This window comes from Marmota flaviventris, chromosome 1, assembly GCF_047511675.1.
Source record: "Marmota flaviventris isolate mMarFla1 chromosome 1, mMarFla1.hap1, whole genome shotgun sequence".
In the NCBI taxonomy this organism is placed as follows: domain Eukaryota; kingdom Metazoa; phylum Chordata; class Mammalia; order Rodentia; family Sciuridae; genus Marmota; species Marmota flaviventris.
This window is the reverse complement of record NC_092498.1, coordinates 179,685,302-179,705,085: the sequence shown is the minus strand read 5'-3', so window position 1 is coordinate 179,705,085 and position 19,784 is coordinate 179,685,302. Positions and strand designations below refer to the sequence as shown.

The 19,784-nt window shown below is 39.1% G+C and overlaps 1 protein-coding gene and 2 long non-coding RNA genes across 4 annotated transcripts in view; 1 reads left to right on the top strand and 2 right to left on the bottom strand.

Annotated features, from left to right (window-relative positions):
- Positions 1-4,138: 4,138 nt before the first annotated feature.
- Positions 4,139-13,451, bottom strand: LOC139707732 (uncharacterized). Its single transcript, XR_011709190.1, has 3 exons — positions 13,237-13,451; positions 12,845-13,000; positions 4,139-4,350 (listed from the first exon to the last, which is right to left on the bottom strand). It is a non-coding gene; the product is annotated as an uncharacterized lncRNA (long non-coding RNA).
- On the bottom strand, positions 10,602-12,149 carry LOC114081718 (uncharacterized). Its single transcript, XR_003580844.1, has 2 exons — positions 11,880-12,149; positions 10,602-11,480 (listed from the first exon to the last, which is right to left on the bottom strand). It is a non-coding gene; the product is annotated as an uncharacterized lncRNA (long non-coding RNA).
- The window catches only part of Satb1 (SATB homeobox 1), a 98,083-nt gene continuing 90,820 nt past the window's right edge, over positions 12,522-19,784 (top strand). Inside the window, exon 1 of one of the 2 annotated variants that reach the window (XM_027923172.3) lies at positions 12,522-12,706. The gene's annotated coding sequence lies outside the window, so the exon portion shown is untranslated. Of the gene's footprint in view, positions 12,707-13,458; positions 14,116-19,784 lie in introns of those variants that run through there. The other variant, XM_071619409.1, reaches the window with a different exon arrangement.

The window sequence follows — 19,784 nt, the reverse complement described above, 5'->3', positions numbered from 1 at the left end:
TTTTATACCTTTTTTTTCAGTAGTTCTTTTTATTCCTTTTTTCTTTAGCCTAGACTATGTTTTGTTTACTTTTTATCTTCTACGATTATTTTAAAAAAATAGATATTGCAGTTCCAGGTCAACAGTACTTACATTAAATAGTTCTTGACTATCCTAAAATGTATTCTTATCTAATGATTTAAAAATAAAACAACTCTTAATGCTTTTCTTTCTTTCATCTCCCCTTTCCACATTGTGATTGTTAGTTACAAATTCTGCTAGAAATTCAAAAGCCTCCTCTTCAGAATTATATTGAAACTGTGCTCTCTTAGTAAAAACTATCTAGCATCAATTTGAATTCAGTTTGACTTCATATACTTTATTCATTTGTTATTTTGTCTTTACCTTCAATGATTAACACTAATATTTTTTACTGAAATTTCCAATTTTAAATTTTTTTTTATACTCTCACCCCTTAAGGAGTGGGAAAATATCTTCCTGCAATTTTTACAGAAGACTCTTGGTTGTTCTGTTTTTTGATATTTTGGTGAATTTTTAAATTTTATTCTATAGCTTATTTAAATAAATGAGTAATTACGCCTAAAACATATAGAATCAAACTAGTTCTCTTAATATTTGTGTGGAAATTTACCTGAGGTTCTAAAAAGTTCTTGTTCCTTATAAGAAATGTGAGGGCATATGTTTTTTCTTTGGATATGCTTGCAGGAATTTTCTTGTCCTAGAAATTTAAAATTTTGCTAGCTTATGACAAGCATTGATTTTTATTTCTTAATTTTGCTTTGAAGACAACTTTTAATGTTAGTGTAGTTTTTAAATGTGGACAATTTTCTTCTGTTTTAACTGACCTTTTCTTCCAAATCATCTGCTTTATTTTTAGGGGAACACTCATGATTTTACAAATAAATTCAGGATAAATTCATTTAATACCAATAGTATATTGCTAGGCGTTAAGCCCTCTATTAGGGGTAAGATTATGATATGATATTTACAGTTGTTAAAGATCTTACATTCCAATAATTTGTCTACCAGTTTCCCTTCTTCCCTTTAACTCTCTATTTCTTAAGATACTTAGAAAATTTTCCCTCAGCACCTCTGATTTCTATTTCTGTAAAACAAAAATTTTACCTAATGCATTTTTTTGTTTAGTCATGATTGATTCTTATTTTTACTTGTTCTTATTTAATCATAAACAATATACTATCTCCTGCTAAATTATTATAATTACATTTCAAAAGAGGTTCATATTATCAAAATATTATCATAAAAACAATTATTTCAGGGGGTAAAGAGGCTAGGGGCTAAAGAGTTTCAAACGCACAATAATATTTTTTTTTACAACAGTAGCTCAATTATAAATGTTTGCATATTTCTTTGTTTTTAACTCAAATTACAACCAATAAATTGGTTGATCAAAACCCATAAATTATAGTCTTAAACATTACTGATCAAGTAAGATAATACTTACAATGTAAAGCAAGAGCTAATCTTAGACAAGGAGTTTCTAGGACCATAAAATAAATTATATCAGTTTCCAACCGTCCATGTGCAAAAGAAAGACTTTAACACTAATTGAGCAACCAGTCAAACAAATGTATTTCAAAGTTTTAATGAAACGTTATTTCTATGTGAATAGCTCTAGTTCGAAATATGCTATCATATTAAAACTAATGTTAGCCAATACAATTAAATGATTTATCTTAATGCACTAATGGTATCTCCAATTCAATCTATAAGACCTCCGGAAGTAGATGTGATTGAATCATCATATAGAAGCAACCAGTTTCTGCTACACTTCATGTATTGGGGAATGTTAACTATTCCAAGTCCAAAAAACTGCCAGGAGACCCAAACCACGTGGAGTCTAAGAGGAAAACTCCCCCATGCTTTCAGTGTGCTTCCAAAAAATTTCCCTTTCCCTGTAAGTTCACAGTCAGCTTCTAGCAACTCCCAAGTAGAGAGTAAAGGACAAAATGAAAAAGACCAAAGCGGAAGATTTTTATGGTGTTAACATATTTCAAGCTATTCGTGCACAAGGCTCAAGAAGGCATCAGATGAAAGCTTGTTATGTTTCAATATTAAAAGGCAGAGCTGCAGTTCTGGCCAGGAGCAACTTTCATTCTGCTAGCATAGACATTTCCCAAGGTATGTCAGGGTCAGCACCATAGACGAACACAGAAGCATGTTAGAGAACAAACTGGAAATGAAGAAACAGATCTCCCATTCTTTCCAATAATTGAAATATGCTTATTTCTTATGTTTTTATTGTTGATCATAAAATCATTTTCAGATGGTCCTAAAGCTTTTTAAAAAGTAATTTGGTGGAACAGTGTTCATATTCCGCAACTCATTTGGTGTCTTTCCAGAAGTCCCCCAAATTGAAATCTTAAAATATGCTTATTGGGATGAAAAACCAGCTTAAAAACAGTTTTGTCAAACAAGTCTGTTTTTTTTTAATTCAATGAATGATTTTAAAAATTAGCTTCATTGTTTTTTAATTCACCATCTGTTAACTCAATAAATATGAGTTCTTAAAGTTAACCTAATTGTCTTGGAATTTGCTGTTTTTGAAGTTGATTAAAGTTATTTAAATTAATTTTATTGTATATCCAGACTAAAACAAAGCATGTCTGCATTTGGATAGATCTTGGCTAATAATTTACAAATAAATGTGCCCATTCCTAAAATGAACCACTTATGTTTATGTCTCTTAATATGTATCAGTCAATATGCGATATGCAGAAAGAGATGCTGATATTAGATCACTAAGGAGGTAGTGCACCAACACACCAAAAACAGTAGCCATTAAAAACTGACCAAATACAAAATTTTCATTAACCCTATCTCATATCTAATAAAGAGGAAATGAAGAGTGGAAATCCTGGAATGCAATTTCTTTTCACCCTGCACCCCCATTGATTAGAGGAGCTACTGTGTTGTTTCTTTAAATATTGTCTTGTCTCTGGTCACAGTTTATTGGAGTAAGGGTGGACACCAGACCTACATCAGTCAATCAGATTATTTCCTGAGAATTGTGAAATGCAAAAAAAAATGGTCCTTTCTCTGGATGCCTTGACTGGAATATCTGCAACATCCATGGCTCAGGAACAACTAACTGGCAACTGTGATTTACTATGTGACTTGAGAAGAGGAAGGAGCTGGACTATCATGAGGAAGAAAGACAAGGATGAGACGCAGAGAAAGGATTGACTGAGTTCCCTGTGGTAATTCAATACTCCATTCCTGAGTATTGGATTGCATTAAAAGCCTCAGTGTGTTCTTCCCCTTTTGTGAAAAGTCAGAGAGTCAGCTTCTGACATTTACAAATCAAAAAAGGGTGAACTAAATGCAAAACAGAGGAAATCTTCCTACTAGAAATTATGACTATTTAATCAGGGATTTCTAAGCTTCACACCTTGCCCTGATTTCCTTCAGATAAGGCTATGTGTTTAATTTTAACATGTATTTTTTATGTTATGGTCACTGTTTTCTAGGGCTTACCTAACAATCTTTATGTATTCCCAAGTTACATTATGTTTTCCTCTTAAAGTTTTATGGTTTTAGTCTGCACTTAATTCTATAACCTATTGCAAATGAATTTTGTCTATGGTGTGAGGTAGGGATCCAGGTCCCTTTTATCCCCGATATGAATATGGAGCTATTTCAGGATCATTGTTTAAAAATACTTCCTTTTGCACATTGAGTTGTTTTGGAGAAGGTGAATATGGGGTGAAGAGGGAGGTGTGGAGAAGCCATTTGAATCTAAACTAATGATTTAGATTAATGAAAGGGAGACTTTTTTTATCAGTTTTATTAATGTGTTCACTAAAATGATAGTAGCTTTACTTGACAATAAGAAAATGGGTCGATAACACATTCATCAGAACTCACTTTCTCCATAAGCTCATATGCAATGCATCTAAACACACATCTGATAACTGAGTCAACCAAGTTTTTTTGTCTTTTATTGTCTGCTTACCCCTTTCATTGTCTGCATAATGTGTGTTCACTTATGCTCCAAACACTAAAAGGAACCAGGCATGCTGAGGTCCATGCTGAAGCTATACCCATTACATAGAATAGACTACATTCGCTCATGATCACTAAACAATAACAAACTAATGACCAAGTCAAGACAGAATTCAAATGCTGGTCTTGCTTTATTTCTTCGGCTTATTTGTACAACAATGAGAACTTTTGTTGTTTTTCCAAGTACATAAACAGACTTCAAGTTTCTCTCATGAAGATGCCAGAGCAATAATATCATGTCATGTTTGAGATGACCTCAAAGTGAGGATGATTCTCACATTCCGTCGACTGGAGAAGCATGAATTTCACCTTCATGTAAATCACCTTCAAAGCAAGATAGAAAATTCTTAATATCTGCTCCCAAACACTAGTGTAAACAGATAAATTAACTGGTTCAGGGACAGTGACCATTGAAGGTACTTCCTAAGCATGGCTTGCTCTCTTTGAGTGCTGAAGGGCTCAATATCTTGGTATATTGGTTATACTTTTGTAACATAGCATTTTGGGCCATTATCATCTAAGCATTTGTCAAAAATATGTCAGAGGTGGATGGAGAGCTATAGTTTGGGCTGGAAACCATCCCTTATACTATTTCTGGAAAACTTTACCTCTAATTACCCTGGGAAAATGATCCCACCCTCATCCCTAGCCTACATGATCTTGGTAAGGAGGCTATATAACCAAATTCAAGGGTGGACATTTGACCTAAGGGTGCTGAGACAGAGAATCACAGCTGCTAACCCTGGTACAGCTGCTGATTTCTGAATACAGGAATGTGTACATTACACAATTTGATGCAGTCACAATCAGGTAGCATTCTGTAGCTGTAAAGTGAAAAAGGAATATTCTTCCTGCTGAGTTTCTATGTCAGAAGAATGGAAGCTGGAAGAAAAGCAGGACTAAGAATGAAGTTAAAACAGAAGTTAGCACAAAAGACAACAAAGCCAAGATATGGTTGGTTACATTGTTTGCATACCTAAAACCAATTTTCCCTGAAGCAGTATTTACAATGTTTTTTTTCCAACTTACAGGAAGAGAGGAGAGTAGAGGAGGGACAAAAAAAAAAAAAAAAAAAAGAAGCAACAGCAACAATAAAACTTATATTTCAAGTTGGATTTGTCTTCCGAATCCATTTGGAATGCTGGATTTCATCTGGTTCCTCAAATCTGAATTTCTGGAAATGGAGCCCTTGCATTTTCAACAAATATTCTCATTTTAATTCTACACCCGCAGAAGTTTGAGATCAGCTCATCCAGTCTCTTCATTGTATGGTTGAGCAAACAGAACTATGAAGACTAAGTGTCTTTATCTAGATCACTCCCCACCACCTATTTATTCTATGTATATGAGAATTATCAGTGAAATAGAACAAAGGTCCTTAACTTCATGGATATCAACAATTCAGATGCTTAGTAGCAGAACGAAAATCAGAAATGAGTTCAACTCTTCCTGGTGACTTGATATCCCTAAGGGCATGCTCTAATACTCAGCTTCCTTACTCCAACACGTTTTTGTTTTTTTTTTTAATGTATTTAGTAATGGCAAAGATTCTACATTGGGCAGCCTTCACAGCACACAATTTGAAGGTAAATGTTACTAGCGCTTGTGGTCTAGTATTTGCAAACATTTGCACCAAAATGACAGAGAAGGCAGCAGAAGGAAGCAGAGGCAGTACCCACTTTTACTCCCCAAGTCTCCAACAGACAAAAAGGTCTTTAAAGATTCTTGTGTTTTGTTAAGAAAATCACATAAAATGCCGCATTCAATTTCATCAAGTGTGTAACTCTGTTTTTAATAGAAATAAAATATTTTCTTCTCAAATCTTTAAGTGAAAACTAGTCCAGAAATAGAGGCCATAATTATTATTTGACTTGTGTATCCCCAGCACACCATCGACTCATCCAGGAAGTTACTTCTACCCCACTCCTAACACAGTCCATTCACTTTTCTATTCCTATTCAGATCCTAGGATTTTTTTCCATAAATGACATTAATAATAAAAGTAACAAGTGCTAGTCTTTATTGAGTACTGACTCTGTGTTGAAGCACTGTGCATGTACTATTGACTCCTAGAGAAGAGCACTGCTATTTTCCATCATATCAAAGAGGAAATTGAGGCAGAAGGAAATAAGAAGACTTGATCAAGGTCATGTGGGTAGTAACCAGTTGAAGTAGGATTAGAATCCAGGTACTTGAATACCTGAGGCTGTTTCACCTACATATTCATTTACTGCCAAGTCTGCTCGAAACATAATTTGCCCATGCTGCCCCTTTGTATTTGAAATCTCTTGGAATACATAAAATGGGTGGTTTAATGGTATATAAATTATATAATAAAAATAAAGAAAGCTGAACAAAAATTGTTGACATGTACCACCAAGTTGTTAAGAATCTAAAGATATGGCTGGGTATGGTGGTACACACCTATGGTCCCAGAGACTCAGGAGGCTGAGACAGGAGGATCACAAGTTCAAGGCCCCCCTCAGCAACTTAGTTAGACCCTGTGTCAGAATAATAAATAAAAAGGGCTGGGGATGTAGCTCAGTGATAGAGAACCCCTGGGCAATCCCCAGTACAAATAAGAATAATATATGGACTAAATGGATAATATTAGAATGTCCCTAGGAACAAAACTTATAAGAAACTATAAGGCATGCCTTATGAATGAACACCTAGTGTTTCTAATATTTTAAAATTTATAGGAAAGTGTGAAGTATTGTTACACATTTCTAATTGTTAAGTAGCAGGCAAACATGACTTCAAAGCAGGAGAGGGGCTAATAAGAATAAGGATTAGTGGACTAAATTTTAAAATGAACAATAATTAAATTTAAAATGAAAAAAAATTTAAAATTAAATTTCCCCAAGACAGTATAGGCACATTGCTATTGAATAGATAGAGCTAAAATACACTCTGGTGGTTTTAATAAAGAGTTCGACTTTCACTGGAAACACACACATATATACATAAGCTATTTAAAACATGCCTGCAGGTCAAAATCAGCTTAAGGACTACCATTATACTTAAACATGTGGATAAGTTGTCAATATTTAATATTTAAAATTTTTATATAAAATCCAAATTTTCAGCATTTCTTCAGAAATTGGGAGAGCTGACATTTGGCATCATTGGCATTTACTTTCTGGTTTAGACACAGAATATATTCTTGGGATTAGAGCAGTCCCCACCACTGCTCATGGTCTTAACTTGTTTTGCTTTGCTCGCTTATATCCATGCTTGGCCCCAGATGGGTATAAAAGTTTGCAATCCCTGATGTATGGAGTAATGTCCCAACTCCAGAGAGTGTCTCCAAGGTCCTTCACAATTTGGAGCTGTTTGGTTCTAGCCTCACTGAATTCCTTACGGCCTTTCCTTAACAACAAATTTTGTCCAAGCGGGTCTGTTTGGAATATCCTCCCTTCAACTTTCCTCTCTATCTAGAGGAATCTCACTTATCCTGGTCAAGTGTTAGTTCTTCCATGGAACTTTCGATTTGCTTCTTCCTAAGTGTTCCCATAACACTTGGTGCCTCTACAAGTATTGTAATGACTTTTTATGTTTATCTGCCCAAACGGAAAATGTGTTCCTTGAAGAGGAGAATACTTAATCTATACCTCCAGTCCTTAATAGAGTGCCTGGCATCTACTAGGTGTGCATAGTGTGAATAGTTATTGAATGAACAAAAGGTAGTATAAATGAACAAATACTTCCATCAGAATTTTTTGCATTACAAGATATTATAAAGCATTTGACGTTTACAATAAGGGAAGTAACTACTCCAGATCAACTTGTAAATTTTGATAATGATCATGACATTTTCAGATAACAGTTGTTAAAAGTTCCTGTTCATTGTACCCTCGACAGGAACACAAGTCTTAAAGAAAATAAAATGTATGTGATATTTGTAAATGTAAGAGTGACTTAAAATTGATAGGGTGCCACATGTAGGTGATGGGTAGGAGTTTAACACTTGATTCAAAGAGATAATAGAAGTTACAATTATGTCTCCCTATAGCCAGGTGGCTTTTCTGGCAATGTATACTCTGGAGAAAAGAAGACTTGAGCCACAGGCGATGAGTTTTAATAGTTTAGCTGGCAGGCTGTGATAGGACAAGGGTTACTGCTAGTTTGGCAGTCCTTCGAGCTGGGTACCATTGCTCCCTATGCTTGGGTTCAAGCTAGGCTGCAGTGTCTTGTGATGATATGATAATTCCATGAAACCATGCAACTAGTCTTAATTGATCAGTAGTGAGCCCAAATGATGTGTGTCATTTCTTGGCCACTTTCAGTGTGAAACTCTCCAGAGTGAGCTTTATTTTTACCATAGCAACATGAAACATCCAAGATGGTGACTGCTCCAGTAGCCTGGGACCTGGGGTAGGAAGACATGGAACTGATCTACTGACCTACAATAGACACACAGCATAAACAAGAAGGCAATTTTTGCTGTTTCTAGGCTACTAAAAATCAGAATTGTTACTCCTGCATAGCACAGCCTATTCTAACTGATACAATAGATTTGCTCTTCTTTGCTGCAAATGTCAGAACAGTAATGGTTGGAAGTTTCAGGAAGATCAATTCTATGCAGTATAAGAAAAAATGTAATAATTTGTATAAAGATGGAATGAACTACTGTGGAAATTATTCATTTCTTCATACAATATATATTGAGCTCAACCCTGAAGTAAGCATTCTGTTGATATAATCCCTGCCAATATGGGGAGTAGGTGGTGAGTTTCCCTTTTCTCAAGTTGTCTATGCTGAATGACCCCTAAAGGTTTAAAATGACAAATTATCTTAAAGAAAAAAAAAATGCCTTTCAACCCAGAGCTTCAGGATCTCTACTGTCTCTGCTTTAAAAAGAAAAAAAAAATCTAAAAGAAAAAAATTTTTTTTCAACTCAAGGCCTTTACTCATCCATTGAGTTGTCTTTTCACATTTTAATGTCATTTTCCCAGCAAATAAGTTCCCTGAAGGCCAATACTGTATTATCTCTCCCCTTCCATCTTTCTCATATTATTTAGTAGGCAATATTTTACTGTCTATTCTTCTAAGAATATAATCAATACAGTCTTTGATACTAGCTACTATTATTGAACATTTGATGTGTTTCAGATTTTCTTGTCTTTCAACCATTTAAGTTACTTGTTTTAAAAATCCAGTAGCACTAGCATCTTACTGTCTTAGTCCAGTCTATGCTGCTAAAACAAAATACCTTAGACTGGGTAATTCATAAACATAAGAAATTTATTGCTCAGAATTCTAGAGGCCGGGAAGTTCAAGCTCAAGGCACAGGCAGATTCAGTGTCTGGTGAAGATCTGTTCTCTACTTCATAGATGGCACCTGTTTGCAGTGTCTTCTTCAGGTAGGAGGAGCATGGGTGCTAGTCTGAGTCTCTTTTTAAAAGGCATTAGTCTCACTCATGACAACTCCACCCAAGTGGCCCCCCTCCGAATACTATCACATTGAGTGTTAGGTTCCAACATATGAATCTTGGGGGTACACCAACATGCAGACCATAGCAATTAATTTAATAACTTTCAGGTTAGATGCTCTTTTCTTCCAAACAAGGTCTTAGCATTGTGGTATTGAGTTTATGGCCAATTACAATATTTCACTAATATCCTAGTTCAGTATGTAGTTAATGAACCCCTACTATATGCCAAGAATTCAAACTCTGCTATTGCCCAAGAATTCAAACTCTGCTATTGAATGCACTGCACCCAGAATTACATACTTCTGTATTGTAATAGAGCCTATGAGCTCTCTGATTAAGACTATTTATGGTGGTGGTGGTGGTGGGGGCAAATTCAAAAGGTTGGGGCATAATGTTCTCTTGGTTTGACTCAAGGGAGTATATCACACTTTAAATTATGGGGGCTTAGCTGATAATTTGGGAATGTAGATAAGTATGTAAGTGAGAAAACAGCAATTCTATTTTTGAATTTCAAATTTCTGTTAAGCTTCATTTCAGGCTTTCAGAATTGGAGAATCAGCTGCCTGTTACAAGATATTACTAATAAGCAGTAATTAAAGTCTGAGAATATATTTTTTTTCAATTCCAAACCTATGTCTTTCTCAGATGGAGCTATTGGTTAAGCAATTCAGCATTTTGGTAAATTAAAGCAGAAGAATTTGACATCACTTGGACCTGTGGGGTAGAAAATAATCTAGGAAAGAAAACTTGTGTTTTACTTTGTTTTGCCTATTGCAATCATTTGTATCTTTCTGCTCTGCTTTATAAAACTAGAACTTGAGATGGGCACTTGTATCTTAAAAAGGGAGGGGGGCTAGTTCCCCAAAAGAACACTAATGCATATTTTTTTGTATTGTGTCTTTGGAATTGTCTCTGCAGAAAATGATGATCAATAGAAAAAGATGGGTAAATTCCAGTAAGTTCAATATCCCTGGATAGAAGGTGGGGGTGCATATCAGAAAGCAGCATGAATGCACATGCTATTCTCCTTTATTTAGAAAAGCCACACAAAAATACAGCACAGTTGATGTGTTTGTTACCAGAGCTTGAAACGCAAATCAACCACTGTGTAAAAGATAAAATAAGACTGCACAGATATCAGGATTTTCCCAGCGTGTTTTATTCATAGGCATCTGACAGAAGAGGACCTAACAGAGCTTTTAGGAAAAACTGAATTCTCAGCCCACAGTCACTTTCCAGGAACTTCCCAGCAAACAGTGCTCTGCACTGGCAGGATGGAAATCTTAGCAATCTCTTTCCTGCTTCTATAGTTTTCTTCTAAATACAATTATTTATGGGGACTTAATGAGAGAGCAAGCCTTGTGTGAAAGGAACTCAAGAAAGTACAGCTTCTAAAAATATACCTAGGCGGCTTTACAGTCTTTATTGTTATAAACTGACATTTTGCAGTTCATGCCATGAACCTAACAACTCCACTCCTTGCCAAACACACGCATACAAAGAGAAAAAGTAAAAAACCATGTTTTCTCTTTCTGCAATCCCCTTAACTTTGAGTAAACAGTAGTAATTTGCTGTTGTCATACTCTATGCAAATTCTCCAAAGGCGACACAATACAAAAGACCTGTTAGCTTCCTTAGAGCTAGGGGACAGGGTTGGCAGGGGGGAGAGGGTTAAGGTTGATCCAGTTCCAGTTTCTTAACCTGGGTTTCTGAGCCTCCAGTTATCCTGGTCTTTCAGAAATCTTTGGAGTTTTCCCATTTGGGAAGGTTCCCCTAGCCCGCATCTCCAGAGTCACTAGTTAATGAAATCTGCATTCCTTCCATTCTTTGCCCCCAGCTTCTTGGGAGAAACTGTTCATCAGCTTAGGCATCTCCTTCCAGTGGGTTGAAAAGTACAGCTGCTACCATGAGGATAAATGCTGAAACAAATGCACTGAGGTACAGCGTGGGGGTCTGCAAGAGAGGGCCCCCTCATTCTCCTTCTGCCACGTGCTCCTCAGTTGGGGTGCAGGGCTCCTGGATGGGGGGAGGCGATGAGAGGGATGAGAATGCCAAGAAGGAGGCTGAAGGGAAGGAGGCCCTCTAGTACTGATTATCTCAACCGAATATTGACAAGAAAAATAAATTGGCCCACATGCCCCTAGTGGGGAGCAATACACCCCACGCAGGTTAGGTTGGGGGGTGCTTCGAAGCCTCTTACCTGACTTCCTACTCCGCTGGCACACACACTACACCCTCCCCTCCTCTCCCCCCCCCCAAAAGCCAAGCCAAACAAGGAACAACAAGAGGAAGCCGCAGGCGGCAAGAGGAGGGGGTGCCGTGGTGGGGGCCCATGAGAGGTGAGGGGGCAGGGTTGGCGGGCGTCGAGAACTGCGCCGCGCACCCCCAAGCGCACTCCCAAGCGCCCACACTTACCCCTCGCGGCTGGGAGTCCGGTCTTCAGCGCCAACCCCAGTGCGCGCCCCCTCGCCCGCCCTCGCTGCTCCGGCCCGGCGCACCCCCCCAATCCCGGCCCGCGCGCTGGGAGGGCGCCCGGGAGAGGCGGCGGCGGTGGTGGTGGCGGCGCGGCTCGGGCTCGGCTCGGCTCGGGCTCCAGTGCGCCTAGTATAGCCGGCGGCCGCCGAGGCTCCCACCGCCAGGGGGAGAAGCCGCGGCGGGCGCAGGGAGGCGGTCCGGGCCCTGGCCGCTCGGCCGGCCAGCCCGCGCAGCACAAGCTCCGAAGCGGCGGCGGCGGCGGCGGCGCAGGGTCCGCAGATCCCGGGGGCGCAGCGTGCCGGGCCCAAGGCGCCGCGGCTGGATGCGCGCCCCGGGTAGCCGCGGGCTCCCGCGGGGGGCGCCCCGGACACTCCGGTGCGCCTCCAGACTGCGGGCGCCGCGACCGCCGAGCCGAGAGCAGCTCCCGCCGGCCCCTTCCCCCTCCCGCCCCCGCCACCGCCCCCTCCCCCTCCCCCCCGTTAACATCTCCTCCCTCCCCTCTCCTCTTCCTTCCCTCGGCCCCGCGCGCTCGCTCGCTCGCTCCTCGCCTCGCTCTCCCCTTTAAACGCCCACTTCGGATGGGGAAAGAAGACAACTTGAAGTCAAGTTGCAATTAACTTCCGCGGCAGCCGCAGCTCGGCGGCGGCCGCAGACGAGGCAGTAGCCGCCGCCTCGGAAGTCCGACGCCGGCGCGCCCGCCCGGGGAGCCGTTCCTGGTCTCGGGCCCGCACTCGACAGCCACCGCTGCCCCCAACGCTCATGCCTGAGTGAGTTCTGCTCTTTTGCCTCTCCTTCCCCATGCTGCTTATGCTCTTTTATCTACGTCTCTGTCTTTTTCCGGAATCGATCCAAACTTCTCTGTATCACCCACCCTCGGCGCCCCTGGTTGGGGCGGCTCAGCTCACCTCTCCTGGGCGCCAGGCGACAGGGGTCTTCAAGCCCTTCTCCCGCGCGCTGAAGGTTCCCGGAGGGGTGGGTCGGTACAGTGAGGGAGAGCGGTCGGGATGGGGGACTTGAAGATGCCATTCGTTCTCTCTCAGGGTGTGGACACACTAACACACCTGCCGGACAGATCTTGGCTGAACAAACTCATTCAGGTCACCGGTATGGTCCCTTTTAGTAGAGAAAGGGGGAGCGAAAAAAGACAGAAGGAAGCAAAGGGGAAAAAGGGGGAACCTCTCTGTGCGCCCTGGAGCCGGGCAGGCAGCAAGGTGCCTGGTGGAATGGGCTGGGGGATGGAAACGTTCCCCCGCCAGATCGCGAGTCGGCTCAGCATCCTTTCCCAATCCATCTCTACCTTCCTCCGCTCCCTGCCAGCGCGACTGGTTTTAAGCGGCAGCGGAGAGGGACCCGGGAAGTTTGTGGCAACTTCTTCGTCCCGGGAGCCGCTCGGGCACTGGGGCGCTCAAGTTGGAGCCGGGAGTTTGCAAGCACTTCATGTTCAGAGCCCTCGTTGGCTATGGGGAAGTGGGCCCTGGAGGGGCTGCTAGCGTGAATGCGGGTTTGGAGTTGAGTTGGAGGCAGGAGGAAGTGCTGCCCTCTTAGCCGGGGCCGGGACATCACAGGTGCAGCCTCGGGGTCTGCAGCACGTCTCCCTTTCTACTGTTCTGACTGGAGCGCAGCGGCCTTCTCCGAGGGCTTCTCCACTGCAGAAGCTCCCGGGGCGGCAGAACCGGGTTTTGGGAAATCACAATGAGAGGGTCACAGCAGGCAGGTGGCAGGTCCAGGGAATAAGTAACACGTGCATACTGGAGGAAAGCACTGAGCGGGACCCTCTTAGGATGACCCCCAAAGACCAAGAGAGGTGAGCCGTGTAGAGCTCTGCGTGGAGGTTTTGGCTCTGGCCTCCACGAGGGCCAAATTTCACTTACAAGTGTCAACCACAGGGTCATCTCTCACAGTGCCCTGGTTGGCAACTTTGACCTCAGCGCCCTTCCTCAGTGAACTTTCTCAGTGGCAGACCGAATTTCTAGGCAAATGGTGTAAGACTTTGGACTCCACCTGGTTGTAAAAAGAGACAGGGAAAACAGAAAGAAGCCCGATTCCCTGGAGACCACCCTTCTGCCCCGAATGACTGAGGTTCCATGCTTGCATCCTTGGAGGCCAGAGGACTTGACTTTTCCAAGAGGAGAGAGGAGAGGAGCAAGATGAGTAAAACGCCTCTGCTCTGTGTCAGGTTTGTCCTAAGCAGTCCCTGAAATTTACAGTGTTTGTTGAGGTTGACAGAGTAACTCACCCTTCGAAACTTTATTGAAATTCACACCCTATCTAAAGTGGATTTTTTGAGAATGTGAAATTTATTCTATAGTCGAATGATGCTGCAGTAAATAAATAAATAATAAATAAACTCCCATTTTAAGTCTGAAGAAAGCCAAGGTTGAGGTGTTTCCTTTAAAAACCTTTATTAATCTCTTGTGTGGTACTAGTGCTATGATTTAGCAGCAGTCCTTTATTTCTATTGCATATTATTTTAGTAGAACAGTAGTACATTCATATACTGGCTGCTCCAGTCTGCTGGCAAACATTAGCATTCAAGCTTACATTTTTGACAAATGTGCAGACAGGAATAGCATGAATAGGCATCTTAAATATTAACAACCTAAGCATCTGTTGTGAAACAAATTTAATATATTTACTCTGTTTTTCTCACATTGTTAGAAAAGGTTATAATAAGTGCATAATTTCAACTTTAGTTAGCAGAAGTAACTTACTGTATCTTTCACTACCTTTCCAAGTGTTTAACACAATCACCAGTTATAAATACTTTAATTAACTTGCTTGAGCACATTATTAAATACACTTCCAACAGTATGCATACTATGTAACATGTAACAGAAACAAAAGATGTATCCTATTTGTGTACATCTTAAATGACTATACATTTTTATAAATATACCAAATATGTTTATTCTTCATCACATTTGACTCCTGCTACTTTATATTCTTTTCTAATGGAAATAATATTTTTAATGTAGAGTTATGTTCAGTCACATGTTATACATAAAATGTAAACAGTACCTACAAAATCCAAAGCATTGTTAGATTTGACTATGGCTACATGTAACAAGATTATGCAAGAGAAATAAAACCACTGCTCAATTTTGTATTCCTTTCTGAATAATGAATACAAATGATGGATGAAAAAGAACAGGGATTTCCCTCCTGAAGAACTAGCTCCTTAAAATGTGGTGGTGGAGGGGAGATAAAGAAGACCTAAAGAACTTCCAAAAGTCTGAATAGTTATTTCCAGAATCAATGCATTCCTCACTTTCCCACAAGCTGAAATATGTAATAAATAATAGTTCTTTGTATGTAAAAGTATTCAAGAGGAATGCCTTTTGTTCAGTTGTAATAAATTAATATATTCTTTGGTTGATAACCTACAAAAGTGGTTCTTTTGTCTCCCAGCATCTTAATCAAGAACAACAACAAAATGAGTGTTGGTTTATTTCTGCCAAGAAGTCTGTTGCCAGCTATATGAGCCTGTGATTGAATAAGATATGATGTGCTGAGTGATGGTTAAGAAACACTATGTTACATTAGCAAAGACTGAAATTTCTAGAGTAGAATTTCAATTATTTTTTTTGTGTGTGACAGGTTGTGGATTGTAAATTAGGCCTAAAAGGTCAGGTGACAGGCACCTGTTCCTCATTATTGTAAAAATCTTTTGGTTACAAACACTATTAAGCTAAACACAACATGGATATACAGCAGGGACTCTATAAAGCACTTTAGTGGTTTCTCATCTGCTCTGTAAATTTCCAGAAGAGCCATACATAGATAAGCCCTTTAAAGAGATATATCATTTCTTCTATACATGTTGTCTTGGATGACTGCAATTAATATGAAGTACATAAATACATGTGACGAAATCAATCTTTAGATGATGTCTAGACATACTCTAGTTGAATGTAAAAAAAAAACTTTTTTAAAACCCCTCTTTTCCTTTATAGTCTATCGATCAGTTATCAGAATTTGGTTCATGTTTTAAATAGAAACTTCCCCAAATTGCCTTTTATACTTTTTAGATGAGTTTGCATTTTAAATGATACCACAAAACACTTTGCTCGGTACTCACATATAAGGGGAAAAGTAGCTGCTATATATTGTCATAGCTTTCTAGCATTCATAAAATGGGAAGAAAATCAGGTTTTATATGAATGCTGTTAGGAAGGGTGTCATCATCTGATCTCCAAAGTTGCCACTTCTCTCAGGAGTGTTCAGAATTCTTCTATTGGGATTAGGGAGTGTGGCTTAATTTTTTATGAATGGTTTATCTTTAGATATTGCACAGAGCAAAATAAGCATGCATATGGAAAAGATCAAACTACAACAAGGTTGCCAAATATTAAAGGTGCTAGTTGCTTTTAATGAGCAAAGGAGGAGGACTTGAAGTAGATAAGTCAGATAATTCTGTTATTTAAATGTTTTTGTCTTTTTTTTGGTTTTTACATAGCTTATGCTTATTATATTAAGTATTCATTTTTAGCATTTGTGATCAGATTATGAAACAGTCATTACTCTTGCTTTTCAAATTGATTGGGTTTTCAAACTCCAAAACTCTGTGATGATTTTTACAAATTGGTTTACATTTTGACAGAACAGAGTTAAGTTAATTAATAGATCAGGCACGAAAAATCATCCACGGTAGGGTATATTTTCTGGTAAAATGAAAGTTATGTTTCAGCATGATGAGCATCAGGCTTCAGTAATCTGTTCCTCGTGTGGAATGAACACTTCCTACTTCGAGCTAGCAGGCACCTACTGTTTATTTACGCTGCATTAAACTGACAGCTCAGCAATCAGAGGAAAAATATTACTTACCTTCCTGAAGTAAATACCAGTTTATAGGTTAGTGCACGTATTTATATTCCTGTCACCACTAAATAACGGCTCTGTCTCCATTTTAATATCTACCTGTGCTATAATCCGGGGCTTCACACTCTTCCTGGTTGGGAGTAGGGGTCGAGAGGAGTTTTGCTTATCATTTCCCAGTGGCAAAACTTTAAAGAAGAGTAATTTCATCTTCTCATTTCTGTCATGTGAGAACCAGTTGAAAGAAATGTTATGCACTTTTACTTTGCATACCTCAACTATAACATCAAAACCCCCAAAGAATCTGCATGCCACTTGAAATAGTCATCTTAAAGCAACCTCAGGACAAATATGTTCAAACACATTCAAGAGTGTGTTTGCTAAATTGACTTTCTACAAAGTTCCAAATAGGTTAAACTATTTGATTCCTTAGATAATGACTGTGATAAAGTGTCTTCCCTTCCAAGTCTTAGATGGAATGCTTCAGTTTTTAATGGAGTTAAGTGGGGCTCATTGGTTGATTGATTGATTCTCTTAGCTTTCCCCTGAAAATATTCTTGTCTCTTTTATTTATCTTCTTGTTAACCTGCCATACTTAAAATAAGATAGATTCCTACTTTCTTATAATGGTAGTGTATTTGTTGTTTTCTTTTAAAGTAAAGGTCCCTTCTCTTTCAAAGCCCTTTGAAACATCAAAATCCCATTCAAGTTGAATTCCCAAACTCATGATTAACTTTTGAGAAAATGCTCATTTTCACTTAAATTATCAAAGAAGCTCTTACACTCATTGTCTATTCATAGTTGTCAATCTCTAATCACATATTCCATTGACATCAGAGCAGAATATGGCCTTAATACAGCATATAAATCAAATCTGTTACACGAGTTTCTTTTCCTTCACTATACCAAAGAAAAAAGTGTCTACTCTGGTGATTTATACATCATTCCTAACTGCGATTCTCAATGGTAAGTCTATTTAAACTTGATGTCTTCATGGAGTGTGATCAACACATTAACACACATTATTTCGTACTTTTGAACTTATGCCAACGGTACCTTTTGCTGTTTATTTTTTTAAAAGTCTTTTTTAAGATCAGATATTTCATTTCAGAGTAAATAGATACAGATTGTGTGTATATATATTCAGGGTGAGATTTAGTAGTGTAGCATTTCTCCAGCATATTGGCCTATTTTTATTCTTTCAAGTTATTCTGTATCACTTCCACAGTTGTTGCTGTCTAAGTTTCGTAATAGAAATTGTAATCACCTCTTTCAATGGACTTTCAAGGATGTAATTCAGTTTATGTGGTGATTCAGTTTAGTTATAAGAGGTGAAAATTAGTTAACGGTTCCCCAGGATTTATGTCCCTCGTTTCTGCTGGAATTTATTCAGTCCAGTTATTTGACATTTAGTAGAGAAGTGTCTTATAATCAAAAATTAAGAGTTGGTTCAGTTTCCAGTGGAGGAAAGATCTTGCTGGATGAAACATTTAACTGTGCAAATATTTTATTATGCTCATCACTCATTTTAGAGCCTGCTTATTGTTGCATGCATTTTTGAGTACCTAGGGGTGCAGGTCCCCCAGATGAGGCTTGCAGAAGAGGCAGATGTCTAGCTGCATCTGGTTGTGCCTTTACTAGAATGTCTGTGGACCCAAGCTGGTCCCCTGCTGTGAACCCCTTTCCCCCCCAGGTGTGCAGGAAGTAGAGGGCGGTGTACCCGGTGAAGTGGGTGGACTCTACCCAGAGCTATGACCTGATTTGTGACGTACCCTCAGAACTGCAGTAATGGTCCAGCTGCTTCACAGGCAACTGGTAACCTCCTCATTTGGGGATGCTTCTGCCTTGCTAGCAGTGCCAGAGAGAACTTCATCATTGTCATCTCATCAAAGACTACTTTTTCAGACCTTTTCTGTAGAGCTAGATTTGGAGAACAGCCTGTGAAATTTGGAGGGTAAGTGCCAGAAAAGTTCCTACATCCAGTTCCATATGGAGAATTAGAGCTACAAGCCACAGAGAGAGACAGGCATTTAGTGTCCGGGGGAGGTCTCTATGTTGGGGATGTTGGTTTTTCTCAGCTGTAGAGGATTTGGGACTAGATACCAAAAAAAAAAAAAAAAAAAAAAAAAAATTCTTCAGTGGGCATTTTTTATTTTGGGTGGTAAGCTATGGTAGCAATTTCCCAGGGGAAATTATCAGCCCTTCTTTCCTTGAGGTATTTAAAGAAAAGGTAGTCAGTACTCTGTGTGATGGGGAATTCTTCAGATGTAATTTTCCTGGAAGCCAAGCATGTAGGAGAGTTGATTGCTAGAGATCCCTCTTTAGTTTTACTCAATGGTTTCTGATATGCTGTTAAGAGCATGTAAGTGATAATTTGGCCTTTTAATGTTTTTAATATTAAGGATTTTAAGGTAAAAGAGGTTTTATGTTATAAATGTTTTATTGTAATAATTATTGTGAATAAAATAGAACCTGAGATATGCAGATACTTTTTGATATGAAGGTAATCTTGAATATAGCATACCCATAATTAGCTGTTTGATATTGAATGAAACTGAATTTTCCTGTTCCAGTGAGCCACACAATGGAAATCATTGGGGATTAACAAGAGAGCTATGTGATTCTTGATATATAGCAAGCTTTTCTTTCCCCCAGAAAATATTTTATTTCAGTGAATGAAGTACTAAATCAAAATGTTTACAGTTCTAATTTTTAGAAGAGTCTTTTGAATTGATAAAATAATGTTAAACGTTTCCCTTGTATTTTCACCAATTGAAATGATACTTACACATTCTGTTTAATGGTAGACAGATTCTGGAGACTGGGTGGAAAGAACAATATTTTAATAACTGTGTTTAAAAAATAACTCTTAGAGGTGGGCTCCTTTTTGGGTGGTTTAAGAGGACTAAAAAGCAATTTAGAACATTATCCTAAAAGTTAAAAAATGACAGCCTTAGTTTGTAAGGAGTCATTGTATTTTAATAATACTGTGCACTTATTAGTGTTATTAGAGCAGTAGACAGTTAATTA